A 16976-nucleotide genomic window follows, 5' to 3' on the forward strand; every position below is an offset into this window, starting at 1 on the left:
ACAATACAATAATCACTAAGATGATGTTGGTTTTTCTTAGTTCTATTGTAAATAATTGCTTTGCTTAGAATTAATTTTTTTTCCTTTCAGGCTTCCTACGCTGTTTAATAATAGCCTATGCTGAAAGTGCCTTATGGACTAGTGTCTGTTCCACTCAGTGTCATGAAAAAAAATTGTGGGTTTTTTTTTAAAAGTACTATTTATTGCCATACTTTTAGTTATCTAGAACACTAAGTCTTAATGCATGGATTTTTTTTTAAAGGATAATGCTTGGCTTTTGAAATCTCTTTCCGCATTTATGGAAAGGGGAAGACCATGAAACAGTTTCAAGGCATCCTATTATAAAAATGTATTTAGCTTTTAAATTACTTCTATTACATACTTTTTTTAAAAAAATATGCTGGTTTGTAAAATAAGATTCTTTGCTTTTTGGCTTTTAAAGAAGTGAAATATGTCTCCAGATATCTTTTGGATCTTTCTGGAGGCTGGAACTATTGCTGTGAGGTATTTCTCCTAACATTTTCCACCCCGTTCCCCTTGATTAGCAAGGAGATGAGGAACTTGCAGAGTTACAGAACATCATCAATGCACAGTGCCTGTAAGTCAAACAACTTAAAATAAAAACATACAACATGATTTATGGTTGTAATAGTTTATCATTTCTAATTGTATAATATTTACATCTGATATTCTTTTAGTGAGAGACTGGTGTAAGAAATTGTAATACTTTGATCTACTGACCAGTAGTACAATTTTGACAATTGGGACAATCAAAGTCCTAAATTCTAGGGTTTCTATCACACCACAATTACTAAGCTTTCAAAATCTACCTACTTAACACCTTGACATAGATTTAGATTTCGCATAGGCGTATACTTGTCTGATGTTCAAGTCAATGAATTATTCCGTTCAAACTACAGTATAGCAAAGAGTAATGTTTTAGAGGTTTTTAATATCTTGAATTTAAGCCATGCTAATGAATTGTTAAACATGAGTTATTTTGTATTTTTCATGTCAGTATTTTTTATTCCATCTCACTATCTCAATAAAAAAAATTCCTATTCTTAACAAGCACATGTATACCCATACAAGGTGAGAGGTATAAGTATTCATTGAGGTATGAATAAATGACATAAAAATATAAGTCAGTTCAGTGTTCTATTTTCCTTTATAGTCTCTATCTATACTTATACCATAGTAATCGATTTGGAAATAAATCCCAGTGCTGTCACTTAAATAGCATACTGGCTTATTGAGGCAAATTTATATTAAACTCTTCGTAGTAAAAAGTTACCTTTTTTCTCATAGTTCTGACTCTTTTCAGTTACTCAGATTGGACTTTATCCAGATATCCCAGAATTAGGTAAGACAATCTATCAAGTCCTTTGAATGATGGGCAGCTTGATTGATACATGCAACAAATTTAGCCACATTTTAAATACACACAAACTAACATAATAGAGACAGTGTTTCTGGATTTGTTCCTTCTGTGTTGCTTTATATGTTGAGGGAAAGGTACTGTTCACTCTTATCTCAGAACTACCTTGGTTTGTCATCTTCATTATGAGGTAGAAACTAACTTCTGAGCAACTCCAGTTACCATATCAAAATTGGGCCAGGCAGTTATAGAGACAAATATAAATGCAAAATAATTGCATTAGACTGGGAGCTATGCTATGGAACTTTGGGATGTTTTTCACACCTAAAAATAAGCATAGACCTCAGTAGTCACAGTTGCCCATTTTCAAGAGAGTCAGAAAAAAATGTTAAAATAAAGAACCTGTCTAATGCAATTACATAATTCCTGAAATCAGGATAAATGGAAATCTCACACTAACCTCCAAATAGCACCTAGATTATGCAATGGAGAAAGACCAAATTTAGTGAATATTGCACAGGTTTTTATTGCTCCAGTTCCCTGAGGTGAACTTTAGACACGGATTAGTGAATTCTATAAAGTTTTATCAACTTTTCAACTTTGCCTTTCCTGAAAACCAGCTATGTTGGTTCAGCATTCAGATTTAAAAAAAGAAAGGGTGAGAAACCACTAAGGGAATTTCACTTATGGCCACCTTGCTGATCTCTCGACTCTTGTACTTGGCAGTTCATTGCATGCAAATTTTAAACAATGTTTCAGTTCAATTTCAATGCTTTCTCTTCTAGTAATTTCTCATTCGTTACTGGGGGAAAGAGCAATATTTCTAGCTTCCTGCTTGTATTTATGTCTGTGAAATTTTTCAAGTGGTCTGGAGACTAAGAAAGACTAAGGCAAAATGAAACAGAACAGGCTTATTGTATAAATTGGTGTCCTCCAGATTCTTGGATTTCACCACCCATATTTCTTAGTAATCAGGGCTAGAAATAATCAGGATCTGTCACATATGGTATAATAAGCTTAATATACTCTCAGCATTTTTATTTAAGTCAGGCAAAAAATCTGGCTGTGCATTTAACTAGTCTTTACAACTTTCCTATGAAGTGAGATGGTTGTGCTCAGTCTAGCCAAGAGGTGGCAGTATTTTCCTATGAGACTTGCAAATACTTTATCTTGCGTTTACACACACACACACACACACACACACACACACACAGACAGACAGACAGACAGACAGACAGAAGCTCTCTACATGGGACTTCCCTTGGGACGCGCCCGAAGACTACAGCTAGTCCAGAACGCAGCCGCGCGGGCCATCATGGGGAGTACTAGGTACTCCCACGTAACACCTCTCCTGCGCGAGCTGCACTGGCTGCCTGTGGTTTTTCGGGTGCGTTTCAAGGTGTTGATTACCATCTTCAAAGCGCTCCATGGCACAGGACCTAGCTATCTGCGGGATCGCATCCTGCCGCACACATCCCTGCGACCAATCCGCTCTCACAGGGAGGGACTTCTCCTGGTGCCGTCCACCAGGCAATGCCAACGGGCGACGCCTAGGAGTAGGGCCTTCTCTGTGATGGGCCCAACCCTCTGGAATGATCTCCCCCCCGACATTAGAACCACCACCGACGTCCGCTCCTTTCGACAAAAACTGAAGACTCACCTGTTTCGATTAGCTGGCCTGGCACACTCATAGCTTTTACCTCCTGGCAGATATATTTTAATTGGTATTTTGGGGGAACCATTTTAAATTTAACTCTTTGGGGTATTTTTTAGGGGTCTTTTTAAAGATTGTATTTTAAATACTTTACTTAATGTACAGTTCTTTTAACCTCCTCTATCTAAATATTTAAGTAGTTAACTATTTATGTATTTAAATATTTAAGTATTGATTTATCTATGTATCTTTTATGTATTGACTGTACACCGCCCCGAGTCCCTTTTGGGAGAGGGGGCGGTCTATAAATATGAATAAAAGTAAAGTAAAAGTAAGTAAAGTAAACAGAATAATAAAGATGTGATTCAAATTAGTTTTTTTAATAACATTTCAGAATTAAAATAATAGTCATGTCTTCATAATAGAACTAAGGAGCAGGTGCCTGTTTCATAAGAAAGAGGCAATAGGTTTCAGAAGCATGTGGCCTATTAACATTTTAGCAATTTCAGATCCCTGTATACCATTTTACTAACTGCATAACTAAAATCTGGATGTTATAAAAATGAAAACATGTATATCTTATTTGATTCTGATGTATTTGAGAGATCTAACATTGATAGCCTTACAATGCTTAATAATATAAATTTATGCAAGACAATTAACAGTAAAACATAATCAAATATATTAGACCCACAACAAAAGCAGAAATAGAACAAAGTTATCAATAGGAACAATTACTCATCAGTTCTTCCTGCATGCCTTATGAAATAACAGTGGTAATTTATTCTTTAAATTTCAGAAATAAGTACAGCAAGTCACACCTGGAAAGAAGATTGAACTACCTTAAGTAACACTTATAGTCTGGTGAATGATGGCTGCTCCCCAATACAGAACTGTCATAATCGCATATTTCTAATACTATAATTCTGATTAGAAAGAGAAAGGCTACCAGAAAATGATAGTAAATCACATAGAGTCTCATTGAAGCTGATATGAGCTGCTGCTATTTACAGCAGATTGCATTATTTCATTTTTTACTTCCCTTTCAATTTAGTGACGATGGAATGGATCCAGAGGTGATATTCAGCAGGTTCTGACCAGTTCTGGAGAACCGGTAGCAGAAATTTTGAGTAGTTTGGAGAACTGGTAAATACCACCTCTGACTGGCCCTGCCCCCATCTATTCTCTGCCTCCCAAGTCCTAGCTGATTCAGGGGAAATGGGGATTTTGCAGTAACCTTCCTCTGGAGTGGGAAGGGAATGGAAATTTTAAAGTATCCTTCCCCTGCCATGCCCACAAAGCCACATCCACAAAGTCATGCCCACAGAACCAGTAGTAAAAATTTTTGAATCCCACCACTGAATAGATCCCAGTATTAGCTAATACAAGATAATAATAATAATAATAATAATAATAATAATAATAATAATAATAATAATAATAATAATAATAATAATAATAATTTATTAAATTTCTAGACCGCCCCCTCTCCCCGGAGGGACTCTGGGCAGTGTACAGGAATTAATTTAAAAACATACAAACAATCATATACATAGCTAAAAATCAAATTAAACTACCCCTGTACGAATTTATAAAAATTAAAAACAGACCCTAAAACCAATCCTAAAAATTTAGAAATAAAACTGAGGTGGGAAAGATGGAATTAGGCCAAGCCGGATAGCTGGAATAGGTGGGTTTTAAGTTTCTGACGGAAGGAGCGGAGATCCGTAGTCATTCTAATGTCGGGGGAAGGTCATTCCAGAGGGTCGGGCCCATCACAGAGAAGGCCCTTCCCCTAGGTGTCGCCCGCTGGCACAGCCTAGTGGACGGCACCCGGAGGAGTCCCTCTCTGTGTGAGCAAATCGACCGAAGGGATGTATGGGGCAGGATACGATCCCGCAAATAACTAGGTCCTGTGCCATGGAGCGCCTTAAAAATGATGGTCAACACCTTGAAACGCACCCGAAAAGCCACAGGCAGCCAGTGTAGCCCGCGCAGGAGAGGTGTTACGTGGGAGTAGCCAGAGACTCCCCAGACTGCCCGCGCGGCCTCATTCTGAACCAGCTGCAGCCTTCGGGTGCATCTCAAGGGGAGCCCCATGTAGAGAGCGTTACAGTAGTCTAGCCGGGACGTCACAAGTGCATGGGTGACTGTGCGAAGGGCGCTCCAGTCCAATAGGGGACGCAATTGGCTCACCAGGCGAACCTGGTGGAACACCCCCCTGGCCACGGCTGTCACATGGTCATCCATGGACAGCCGGGTATCCAGAAGGATGCCCAAATTGCGTACCCGATCCACGGGGGCCAGATGTTCGCCCCCAATGGCCAATGATGGAGTAAGCTGGTTGAACCGGGGCGCCGGTAGCCACAGCCACTCAGTCTTGGACGGGTTGAGCTTGAGTCTGTTACTTCCCATCCAGATCCGTACGGCTTCCAGACACTGGGACATCACTTTGATAGCATCGTTGGGGTGGTTTGGGTAGAGATGTACAGCTGGGTATCATCCGCGTACAGATGGTAATCTACCCCAAACCCACGAATGATCTCGGCCAGTGGCTTCATATATGTATTGAACAGGAGAGGCGAGAGGACCGACCCTTGTGGCACCCCACAAGACAGCGGCCTCGAGGTCGACCTCTGCCCCCCTGCCAATACAAATTGCACTCGGCCAGAGAGTTAGGAGGAGAACCACCACAAAACGGTGCCCCTCACCCCCAACCCCTCTAATCGATGCAATAGGATACCATGGTCGATGGTATCGAAAGCCGCAGAGAGGTCTAATAGGACCAGGATGGAGGAACAACCCCTATCTCTGGCCCTCCAGAGATCATCCACCAACGCGACCAATGCCGTCTCCGTGCTGTGGCCAGGCCAGAAACCGGACTGGCGCGGGTCCAGATAATCATTTTCCTCCAAGTGGCACGGAAACTGTTGTGCCACCACACTCTCTACAACCTTCGCCAGAAAGCAAAGGTTGGAGACGGGACGGTAGTTGGCTAACAGAGCTGGGTCCAGGGAAGGCTTCTTGAGGAGGGGCCTCACCACCGCCTCTTTCAGGGCGGCCGGCAGAAACCCCTCACTCAAGGAAGCGTTGACTAACTCCTGGAGCCAGCCTCGTGTGACCTCCCAGGATGCCAGTACAAGCCACGAGGGACACGGGTCCAATAAACATGTGGTGGCTCGCAGTCGCCTACGCAACCTGTCCATATCTTCGGAAGTAACAGAGTCAAACCCCTCCCAGAATGGGACCTCACAACCCGCCTCCGACGTCCCTTCCAGACCACTAGTAGGGACCAACTCGCTTCGAATCTGAGCGATTTTGTCCAGCAGATACTCCCCAAATACCTCTGCTCTTCCCTGCAGAGGAGCTTCCCGCGGCCTCTGTTGGAGGAGGGAGCGGGTCATCCCAAACAGGGCGGCAGGACGGTTATCTGCGGACGCAGTAAGAGTGGCACAATACTGACGCTTGGCCACTCTTAACGCCACATGGTAAGTCCGTAAATGGGCTCTCACCTGAGGTCGGTCAGATTCAGAGCGCGATGATCTCCATCTGCTCTCTAGGCGTCTCTTGTGGCGCTTCATCACCCTCAGCCCCTCGGTGAACCAAGGGGCCTGGGTGGTTCGCTGCCGCAAGAGAGGCTGCAAAGGCGCCACCCGGTCCAAGGCCCCCGCGGCCGCATTATTCCATGCAGCCACGAGGTCCTCTGATCGGGTGTGGGTCAGGGCTACAGGAAATGGCCCGAGCTCCGTCTGGAACTTGTCAGGTTCCATCAGGCGCCTGGGGCGGAACCATCTTGGGCAATCTGGTTCCGCCTCCCCGCGGTGGGGAGTAGCGGCTGGAAAGTCGAGCCGGAGCAGTGAGTGATCAGACCATGACAGGGGAGTGATAGCTAAATCCCCTACTCCCAGATCACTCCTCCATTGGCCAGAGACAAAAATAAAATCCAGTGTGTGTCCTCCCTTATGTGTGGGGCCCTGAATTATTTGGGTCAGGTCCATGGCTGTCATGGAAGCCATGAACTCCCGAGCTGCTTCGGATGCCTCCCCTACCGATGGCAAGTTGAAGTCACCCATGACCAACAGTCTAGGCGTTTCAACTGCCATCTCGGCGATCACCCCAAGGAGCTCGGGCAGGGCTGCTGATGCATAGCGAGGAGCAAGGTATACAATTAGCAAGCCCAACTGCTTCCCTGGGCCCCACTTCACACACAGGGACTCACAACCGGTTATCTGTGGCACAGTGGTTTGTCTCGGCTCAAGACCTTCCCTCACAATGACCGCTACCCCACCACCCCTGCCTAGTGCCCGTGGCTGATGAAATGCGTGGTAACCTGGCGGGCACATTTCCACGAGATCAATCATGAGACTTAAAACTGAGTTGTACAGTGCTGAAATAGTGACTCAACTAGAGTAATATTCAGCCCTTTCCTGTGAAAGGAAAATGACTAGTATATTCTCAGCAAGGGCTCAATTCAACATCTGTTTACATGTCATACCCATGGTTAACTCTAGTTTATGGAATTAATCCAATTTTCTGGTTCTGCATGACAGACTGAATCATGAACTAATCACTGCATCTGGGTTTGGGGTATATGATAAGAAGTAGTGGACTAGCTTATGATCTGGTATGGTGAGCATGCTGGAAACACAAGCAGCATTCTCTTGAAGGAAGGCACTAGCTCAGATGGACAGAACGACTCCCTGCAATATTTGAGGAGGAAAGTTACATACTCAAGAGACGTGTGAAATTTTTAAGTCTCAGTGCTTCAAAGTGAGCTTTTTTCAGATCTTCTGGCAGAGGTTTGTCAGTCTCTCCAAATATGACAACCTTCAGATGTGTTATCATTTCCCTGCCCTGACAACTATTAATTCATTGCCAACTTCCTTACGTGGTTACTACATTTCTAGCCCGCTTCCCCCCCCCAGGAGCTCGAAGCCATTTATGATATGTGGGGGACGCAATGATGAATTGAAGACCATGAAAGAATGAGGAGCTGGTGGAATGAGGAGCTGGAGCTGAAAGAATGAGGAGCTGGAATGAGGAGCTAATGGTTTGGCTTCTCAGAATTTTTCTCTGAAGGAATTCCTCTGGAGAGGGCTCGGAAACACCCTTGAGCTTCATTAATCTTCACTAGAAGCGAAGCAGGCCTTTTATGAGGTCCTTGTTATTATAGATGGCACAGTGATTTGGAGCATCAGATTTTTCCAAGTATTTTGTGGTCCAGCACATTTCTGCAATCCAGCACTAAGATATTGGCATTTACTTTCAGATTTAACATAGGATCTAGAAGGCAAGGGTAGGAAAACTATATTCTGCAATCCTTGTTTGGCTTTTTTTGTACTCCTAAAGCTGTACTGCCAAAATTGCAAATATGGCTCTTTAGGGAATGTGGGAACAAACAGAAGTGTTCATAAGCCTCTGAAATCTTGGAAATCATAGAACCACCCACTGAAATGACTTCATTCCCTCATTAGGTAAAGGTAAAGGTTCCCCTTGCACATACGTGCTAATCGTTCCCAATTCTAGGGGGCAGTGCTCATCTGTTTCAAAGCCAAAGAGCCAGAACTGTCCAAAGACATCTTTGTGGTCATGTGGCCGGCATGACTAAATGCCGAAGGTGCACGGAACACTGTTAGCTTCCCACCAAAGGTGATTCCTATTTTTCTACTTGCATTTTTACATGCTTTCAAACTGCTAGGTTGGCAGAAGCTGGGACAAGTAACTGGAGATCACTCTGTTATGCGGTGCTAGGGATTCAAACTGCCGACCTTTCTGATTGACAAGCTCAACATCTTAGCCACTGAGCCATTGTGTCCTTCATCCTCTTATTAATTCACTGTAATTTTGACTAATGATTTTTTGGCATCATTTGATTAATTTTTAAGTACCATCCCCCACTTGCTCCTGCCATAAAGTTTCAGTCTGTTTTTTTAAATGTTTCCATTTTAAGATTTCCCTCAGAAAGATGTACTCTGGGGTTAAGTCAATCAGACTTAAAATCGTTCCTATCATCCATCTCCTCCACTTATGACTGCAACTTTGTTGCTTGTATCCTTATGATTTATATTGATATTGATTGCTTCCTGATTGCTTATTTGTACCCCATGACTATCATTAAGTGCTGTACCTTATGATTCTTGACGGATGTATCTTGTCTTTTTATGTACACTGAGAGCATTTGCACCAAAGACAAATTCCTTGTGTGTCCAATCACACTCGGCCAATAAAGAATTCTATTCTATTCTATTCTAAATGCTAAAAATGTGACAGTACTTTCAACAGAATCTAGAAAGCCGAAAGGCAGAACATAATTGGAAGAACTTTCATGATATCATGTTGGTTGACATCTGAGCACACTTGATTAGATAACTAAACTATCCTAGTTGTGTTGATTAGATCTGAAAGTGCCTTAGACCAGAGGTCCCCAACCCCCAGATGCAGCCCACTATTGGGACATGGCCTATTTGGAACCACACCGCGCTGCGTGTGTGCGCATGCTGGCCCACTACTTGTGTGAGTTGAGCTGCGTGCCAGCCCACCACTCATGTGGCCAGGTTCCCTTCTGCCCCCCCCCCGAACCTCCAAGACACAAAGGTTGGGGACTGCTGCCTTAGATCACTATCAGTTTTTATTAAATGGATCTAACAGGTTAAATGCCATTTTTCCGGTTTTCAAAAAATGTCTGGTAATGTTTCATGCTAGTGACATCTTTATTTGTATTGCTTTTCACCAGAAGCTTGGGTTCTATCAGATCTATTTTTAAACCGCAGCTTTGACAAGAGGCAACCTTTTGGAGAAGAAACAAAGGAGCTTCAGAAGCGCTCAAGCAAACAAAGCAGGGAGAACAAAGAACAAAAGCACTAGCTCAAATACAGTCATTAGGCTATGTAACTGTTTTTCCTGCATCTGAGTAATGATAAAAGGAAGCACAATGTGTGCCAAGGCAGTCAAGTTGGTACTGTAATTTTCACTACAAAAGTTGCTAGAAATTTCCTTTTCTTCTTCCCAAGTTGGGAATCTAGAGTTTATGAATTACCTGTTTAAATCATCCCCAGCTGAGATAGCAGCATCTTCCTGTCCTTGATATAGATGCCTTGCCTGGTTGAATCCCCAACCCACTGAATCCATTGATTTAGAAGAAATGTTCTGAAGAGACTTTAAGAGTAGATATGTCTCAAATTGTTATCAGCAACAGGTTGTACCTGGGTCAGATCTGGCATTCTTTGGACAATTAAGAAGTTGTTCTCTCTCCTTATTCCAGAAACCAGATCTCCAAATTAAAAAGGTCAGTAGAATCAAATTAGTTCAGCTTTTCTCAACCTCAAGAACTTCGGGGACTTCAACTCCCCAAATTCCCTAGGCAACATCCATGAATTCTGGACTGAAGTCCAGGCATCCATAACTGCAGGAGGCAAGTTGATCTATTGCTTAATTATTCTCACTGTCAAGAAGTATGTCCTTAGTTCCAGGTTGAATCTCACTTTAGCTAGCTTCCATCTATAATTTCTTGTCCTACCCTTTTCTTTTTACACAAAGCAGTATGTTAGACAGTGGAGCAACTGAAATAAAACCATCGCCCTTGGTTTATTTTGATCTCTTTCTCATGCATATAAAATAATTTTAAAAGTTATGAATACTTTCTAATGCAACAGGATCACTACGTTTTGGCTTTCGGGCAATGTTCGTGATAGTTGAGACCCTTTTTAAATGGAAGATGCCATTGACTGAATCTGGGTCCTTCTGTATAAAAAATATGGATCATATTGGTTGTTCACTTTGTTTCCTACAGCAGAAAACCCAAATGGTATCTACTCACTGATGGTGAAAAATATATTCAGGCAATTTATTCACCTTTAAATAATTCTCCACATCTACTGCTGCCAATCATTTATGTCATTCTATGTCAATGGAACTTTGGCTCTGCTTGATTTGCTTTGTTACTCTTCTGATGCTCAGAGACGTAGTGAGAGCCCATTTTCCCTTCTGCTGATTCCATCAGAGCAATGTGTTCCTTTTACTAACCCTTTGAAATCTTCCTGCCAAAGAGGAGAACTTTGACTGAATACAGCTTAAAATGAGGCTATGTAGAATCCCATCCAGAGCAATAAGATGGCAGCTGGTGTTGGAGGCTGCTGGGCAGAGCAGGGAAGGATAGGAGACAGGGGGGGGGGGTCTTGTCTGAGGCAGTTTAGTGAGCAAAAGGAAATGAGTTTTAAATTACTTTTGGGAGTCATTTTATGCCTAAATATACCCAAGAGGGTGGATAATAGACTGCTGAGAAGTGCCATAGGAAATATGTAGCATCAAGGCCACCACAGTGGGTATTAAGAGAAAAAAAGTGTTTTGAATGACACTAAGACTTCCAAATATTTGTGAACAATGAGAGTTTGGAAGATGAGGGAGAGCTCTTTGGGAAGTTGTCATAAAGTTGAGTTTGGAAAATGAAAGGAATCACCTTGTTTGTTTTGTTTTTAAAGGAGTGCACTTAAAGTAGTGCCTAATTAATTTCTCTGTTCCATAGATTTGTGGCCCATAGCAGTACAATCTGCTGTTTCTTTTTGCACTGCAGACAAATTCCTTGTATGTCTAATCACATTTGGCCAAGTAAAGTATTCTCTTCTCTTCCTCTCCCTTTCCCTCCCCTCCTCTATTTATTCTATTCTAGAGATGAATCTTGGGTCTACAGTAGACTGGTGACATTTTTGCCATGCATTGTATATCTTTGATACATTGAACAAGATCCAGGCAAACAGGCTCCCCTCTTTCTCTTTTCACAGGCAGCTGCTGCCCTTTTCATGGTTGTCATTTGGGTTGGCATTAAAACCCATTTTTACCATCCTTGTCTTAATCCTATAGGATTAGTTTACAAGGAAATAAATGATAGTTCTACAGTATTTACTTTACAGAGGATGCTTCAAATGCTTGGCAGTGATTAATGGGATCAATCTGGTTAAGAAGCAGCATGGCTGGAGGTGTAATCACAAACTGCAAAGGACAGAGCAAATCCTTGTGCACAGAAATCCCTCAGGTCGGTTTCCACATATCCTCATCGCGTGCTTTTTAACCTGGTGATTAATCCTTATTGAAAGCAAATAACCACCATGGATCTTAATGGGGGGGTCCTTTTCTATTTCTGGCAGGTTACAATTATGTGTGGCAGGCAGATATTCAACAGATGTAGCTTGGGTCCAATAGAGAATGGCAGAAGAGGTAATAAAATAAGATGCCAGGGGCTGTTTGCAAGCATTTGCTTTTAAGAATTCTTTTGAGAAATGCTCTTGAAAATGAAAATTGGTACTTTCTTTTGGAGCATACCAGCTTACTTTTTTTGGCTTCTGTGAACACCATATCAGAATAACAGAGTTGGACGGGGCCTTGGAGGTCTTCAAGTCAAACATTCTGCTCAAGCAGGAAACCCCACACCATTTCAGACTAATGGTTGTTGAATCTCTTCTTAAAAGCCACCAGTGATAAGAGCAGCCCCAACTTCTAGAGGCAAGGTTTTCTGCTGACTATTTATTCTAATTTACCAGGAAATTTGTCCTTAGTTCTAGGTTGGTTCTCTCAATTAATTTGTATCCATTAGTTCTTGTTCTGTGCTCAGGTGCTTTGGAGAATAGGTTGACTCCCTCTTCCTTGTGGCAGCCCCTTAGATATGGGAACACTGCTATCATGATAACCCCCAGTGCTTCCTTTCGTTAATCTAGACCAGTGTTTCTCAATCTTGGCAACTTTAAGACCTGTGGACTTCAACTTCCAGAATTCCCCAGCCAGCATGGCTGGCTGGGGAATTCTGGGAGTTGAAGTCCTCAGGTCTTAAAGTTGCTAAGTTCGAGAAACACTGATCTAGACAAACCTAATTCCTGCAACCATTCTTCCTATGTTATAGCCTTGAGTCGTCATTATCTTTGTTGCTCTGCACTCTTTCTAAACTCTCAACATCTTTTTTATATTGTGGAGACCAAAACTGGTTGCAATATTCCAAGTGTCATCTTTTCAAGGCATTATAAAGTGGTACTAACACCTCATGGGAACTTGATTCTCTCCCTCTACTAATGCGACCAAGGATGTGTTGGCTTTTTTGGCAGCCGCAGTTGGCTCATATTTAAGTGATTGTCCACTAGGACTCCAAAATACTTCTCACAGCACTGCTGTTGAGCCAGGCACCACCTATTCTGTACTGTATTAAAGAGATCTTGGCTCTGGAGCAAGAAAAAGACATTCAAGATAAATTCTTACTTTTTTGTAAAGTACCACACTCCTATACACTTACCTACCTTCCAGACTGCTTTGTGCAGCCAACTGTCATGGAAATACAGGAAGTTTACTCTCACCTCAAAGAATCTTTGAAACCACAAGTCATGCAAGCAGGGGTGTGGTGCAGATACAAAACAATCAAACTTTTAATTGTACCATCACAAACATCATCTTGATTTTCAAGTCTGCACTCTGCAGACATTCCTCCAGGCAAATAGGACTTTGAGTAATCATTCAGAAAAACCTGAAAAAACAATAACTAATGAATATAATTAGGTGGACCACATTCAATTCTCTTTTGGCTCTTTAGAAGTTTCTCCCCATTCCTCTTTTTTTCCCTAAAGAAAAGGTGATGGAACCTTGCCTGCAGTATATAAAAATGTGTTCTATTTGTATAACGTACTTTGCAGTAAATTGGTGAATTTATTTTTAAAATCCTGTTATATATATGTGTGTGATTTTATGTTAAACCATAAGAGTGGAGTTGATATATGTATAACTTTGAGCAGGTCATTGGTTAGTCAGCTAAGTAACACTTCCATGTGTTCCTTCTAGCCTCTGATCCAGCTGAGGGCCAGCTTAGTTGTGGGACAAGATGAATTGCTCTCAGGTTGATTCTAGCTGGAAACAGTGGAGCTCTGGCTCCCAAACTTCACTGACTATATAACATGTCTTGAAAGGGAATGCTGGTTTAGGCTTAAGCCTAACTCCTCCTCAGATGAGGTTGAATAACAGAAATGAAGTTGACAAAATTCTCCACTCATTTCTCTAATGGATCAGTCCAGAGGTGGGTTTCAAATCCTAGGACTACTGGTTTGCTCGTGCGTGACGCTTCTGAGCTTGCGAGTGGGTGGGTGGAGCCTCCCACTGCCGCCACTACCGGTTTGGCCGATCCGGGCTGAACCAGGAGCAACCCACCTCTGGATCAGGCATCTCCAAATCATAAGACTTCTTTGTTTAAAAAAATATCCTTTGTTCCTAGCCTATATTCATTATCGAGTAGAGATGAGGTGATATTTGTTGCTATTGGGCCTTTGCCAGCTAGAGGTATAGCTATGAAGTGCACATTTGGCCGTCAGAAAGTCTGAATCAGCAGTTCATACAACCTCATTTTCGTATTGCTTTTGCAGGCTTGGAGAGTTGAAATAGGGGTAACATAGGAACTTTTCTGTCATGGTACCTATCTTGTGTAATAGCCTTCCCCAAGACAGGATGGCCCTAACCTTCTGGCCTTCCAAGGGACCACAAAGACTTGAAGCTTCCCCAAGGCACTGTGCCCAGGGTGCTACTAGGGCTCTGATATGGCTGCAGGTCAATTTGTTTTATTCCTGTGATATTTTTAGGGACCTTCACTACTGTTGCTATTTCTTTTTATGTCATTTTTCTTGATAATGATTCTTGTTGTTTAGTTGCTTGCTGCTCAAAATGCTTTGGTAGATACCATAGGCAGCTGTATGACTCTGTTAATATAATGACAATAATAAATAATGTTTTCAGTTCTCCAATTGTGCTTTTCATGTCAAAACATTTAACATGCAGTACTTGCAGACAAATGACTGTGATAATGAAATACTATTGGGATTGCTTTAATGAGGGGGAAAAGGGATGTCTTCTCAAGGAAAACTAAATACAAAAGACTTAAAAGTCAGTGTATTACTATGGTAGCCAATAATAAGTTTTCTTTTGTAAAGTTTTAGCTAGATCTTATATGCTAAATTTTCAGGAAAAATTTCACCAAAAACAAATACTTGTGCAAAGCAGGTAGCAGATATTTTCCATGTACTTCTTTAACACACCATTAAAATGAACACCAAGGCTGTTCATTTTTCACATTCATTTTTCACATTTAGGGATACATAATGAATATACTCTTCATTCCAACTATTTGAAATTGCTCTGTGACCTTGCCTTCAACTTTCCCCGTGCAATAGTTGATTTTCAGACATTCCACATCTTTATGATAATTGACCTATTATATTTTCTATTAAATAAAAATAGATTTATCAGGTTTATCAAATCTGGAAACATTACCCAGATTTTAAAAAGTTGTTCTCTAAAGCTAATTGTAATCAGTAATAAAGGATGCATTTTATATGCAGAAGATTTCCTTATATTTCCTGTGAAAAATGCTGTTTAAGAGTAGACAAAGAAAGCACTTCTGCAAGGCAACCCAAAAGTGCCTTTTTCCCCCAAATGGCAATTGGACTTTCTTGGTTTGGGGGTGGGGGAGGTCCCTTTAAAAACATTTCACTTGTCATCTAAGAAACCTCTTCAGTTCTAATGAAATAAGAACTGAAGAAGCTTTTTGAATGAGAAGTGAAACATTTCCAAAAAAAGGGGGGGAGGCAAGTTGCCTTTTGGGAAAAGCACTTTTGGGACAACTATGACCTGGATGATTGAGAATCTCCATAGAGATTCTATAAGGCAAAAGAGGAGGAGGAGGAGGAGGAGTTGGTGAAAAATCATTCTACAGAATTAAGCTGCAATGACTTCAGCAGGAAGGATCTGTTTAGCAGGAGCTAGGAAAAAGGTCTGATTGAGATTCTTGGGAGCTTTTGCCAATCAAAGAGGACAGTATAGAGCTACATGGATATCAGCCTTTCAAGGTTGGCAAGGTCAAGAAACAAAAGCAGCATGGATTTCAGGAAAGCTCCTTGTTATAAAATAACTGAATCTTGAAAGTCTATCAGTTTCTCTCTATCACATTTTATCTCCAAATCATGCTGGAGCTATTTTAATGCTTTCCATTTCCCCAGGACTGAGTAATCTTTTCTCCTCTTTTAGTAGTTCCTTGCTCTGTTCATTTCTTTGTAAAAGAAGGATTACAATAGACATATCAACTGGGATCTCATTGCTTACTAAGATACAACCCTGGTTTATGAACCTCAGTAGCTGGATTCCAATAGTACGCTAAGCCACAGCTGAACAAACCATACCCTCTTTCCCCGAAAATAAGACCTTCCAGGATAATAAGTCTAATCAGGCTTGTGAGCGCATGCACTAAAATAAGCCCTCTCCTGAAAGTAAACCCTCCCCAAAAATAACGCAACACAGCAGCAGCCATGAGGTGACCACACTTGCTGCCTCCTGCACCTCAAAAATAATAAGATCTCCCCAAAAATAAGGCCAATTGTTTATTTCTGGGGTCAAAAGAAATAAGACCCTATCTTTTTTTGGGGGGGGGGACACAGTATTATATCTTGGATTAGTCAATGAAACCATGAGACAACTGGTATAAGAGAATTTGTTATGTACTGGTTAGACAGACCAGTGATCTAAACAAAGTACTTTAGAATTGATCAAAGCAGACTATGAAAGTTTCTGCTTAGTTGAAATCTATTGAATTCATACCCACTTCACTAATTCTTTATACTGGCTAGCATAAGTAGACTCTTGACTTTAAGAACTAGAAAAGATTTTGTTATTAAAACACATACTGAATTATTCATGGAAAAGAAGCTGAAATTATTAGATTCCCGGATTTTATTAATTCTGATATCTGTGTCTGAGTAGTATCCAAGATCAAGTAGCAATGACATTTATTAAAGTTTGCACCTAATCTCACTTAATACATCATGTCTATGAGACATAGAAGAACAGACACTTCAGTCTCTTCTATTGTTGGCCTACTTTTAGAAAATCTCATCAGATTTCTGTGCTTTCAACTTTCAAACAGCCCATCACAAG

This window comes from Natrix helvetica (assembly GCF_964273705.1).
Source record: "Natrix helvetica genome assembly, chromosome: 2".
NCBI lineage: Eukaryota > Metazoa > Chordata > Lepidosauria > Squamata > Natricidae > Natrix > Natrix helvetica.